Consider the following 2028-nt stretch of genomic DNA (forward strand, 5'->3'; position numbering starts at 1 on the left):
AAGGATTACAAAAAAAGAGGATATTTTGTGCCTATAATTCTTACTGAAGTTAGAAATCTTCTATACTCTTCAGAATGCTATCAGAGTTATTGAGGTCCCTAAGATTCACCTTCAATGTCCTCTTCTCATCTTTTATTTTAGAGACACCAAGGTACTTCTATGCCTGATGGTGCACCTGGTAGTAGTTTCTCATGTGACTTGGTGCATCTTATCTCCCTTTCCCCAGCATTGGAGTAATTTATTTCCTCAAATAGATATGTCTTGAAACAGGAATGTATAACCCCTATGAGGGATAAGAAAGAAGGTATATAATGATTCTTGACATTTGATCATTGAATGAATGATGTTCCTTTGTAGTAATGTAGGATCATAGATTTAGATCTGGAAGGGACCTTAGAAGCTTCCTCATTTTACAAATAAGGAAACTGAGGCCTGGGGAGAGTATGATCCACTCAAAGTAGTGTCAGAAGTGGGATTTAATACCCAGTTCTCCGGCTTCTTTTTCTTCTGATCCATGCCATAGATAAAGAGTGCGATTGGGGGAAAAATTTAAGAGCAGTGTGGTGATTGAACAGTAACTGTACATGGGAAATAAATGTGTATTGGAAATCTGGAGTTGCCAGAAATGATAGTGTGAGCTGGGGTGAACAAAGAAATATTTCATACTCATTTACTTTTTCAATATCCTCATTCTAAAGTTTTTGGAATTAAATTCAATACAAACATTTATACAGCACCTACTCTGTTCCAGGGGCCAAGATGAAAACCAATGTAGTCTCTATTCTCAGAGAGTTTGTAAATTAATCTGACATATACATCATTATGATGAGAATAATGATGATGATGAAGATAACAACAACAATAATAACTAGTAAGCATTTATATAGTATCTATTACATGCCACACACTATGTTAAGTGCTTTACAAATATGTCATTTGCTGGCTGTGTGACCATAGGCAAGTCACTTAACTCCAATTGCCTCAGCAAAAAACCCTCACCAAAAATAAATATATCATTTGATCTCATTTGATATGAAGGGCTACGACATATATATATATATATATATATATATATATACACACACATTAGTATGGTTCAAGATGAAAAGGATAGGGGCAAAGGAGCTATCAAGGTGGGGTGTTCTAGGAAAATCTGAGAAAAGAGAGATCATTTATAGTTGTAGTTCATAGAGGAGCTGATACCGAGTTTGTGTCCAAGAGAAAGAAAAAGATTTCAACAAACTGACATGAAAAAGGAATAAATTCCAGGTATCACCACCAGGTGGTAATGTCTAGCAAGATTTGGAGATTTAGCAAAAACAAAAGCTAAAGAAAAATCATTCTCCTTTCCCCCCTCTCCCGTTGTCACCCCTTCCCTTTCTGAGTACAGTTTCCCAACTCCTACTTAATGTAGCCTAAAGTGTGCGATGCCTTCTTAGATCAACATCTTCAATCTGTCCTTGCGGAAAGCTTTTGAATTGTTAAAGAAAAGACAATGGAGAGGGCGTAATGAACTCTGAGTTATTTATCTTGAGGAAAAGTTAGAGGTCTTTATTATCTAAATCAAACCACTAGTGACCAAATACGATAAGATAAATATTTGTCTTGAGGAAAAGTTAGAGGCCTTTTACTATCTAAATCAAATCACTAGTGACCAAATACAATAGGGTAAATATTCCTAAATCAAGTGGTTCTGCTATTTAGAAACTTATGTTATTGATTAAAATAAAATTTTCATTTTCAGTTTAGCCTCCAGCTATGGGAAAAGGAAAACCTGTGGCATTTCATTTCTGTATACCAAAAACTATTCAGTGGTTCTCTTCATTGAAATTCTCTCTGTATGCAATTAATAGGAGACAAAAATTGCATAGAAGTTATGAACAAATGTAGTTTTATATGAAAACATTAAACTTAAGATGTTAAGAAACAGATAAATTCATTAGGAAATGATTGCCAGACTTCTGGCAGGGGAAGAGGAATTCAGTTAATAAACATTTATTAAGGGTCACTATTGTCCCAGGGGCTTTT

This window comes from Sarcophilus harrisii, chromosome 2 (assembly GCF_902635505.1).
Source record: "Sarcophilus harrisii chromosome 2, mSarHar1.11, whole genome shotgun sequence".
Lineage (NCBI taxonomy): Eukaryota > Metazoa > Chordata > Mammalia > Dasyuromorphia > Dasyuridae > Sarcophilus > Sarcophilus harrisii.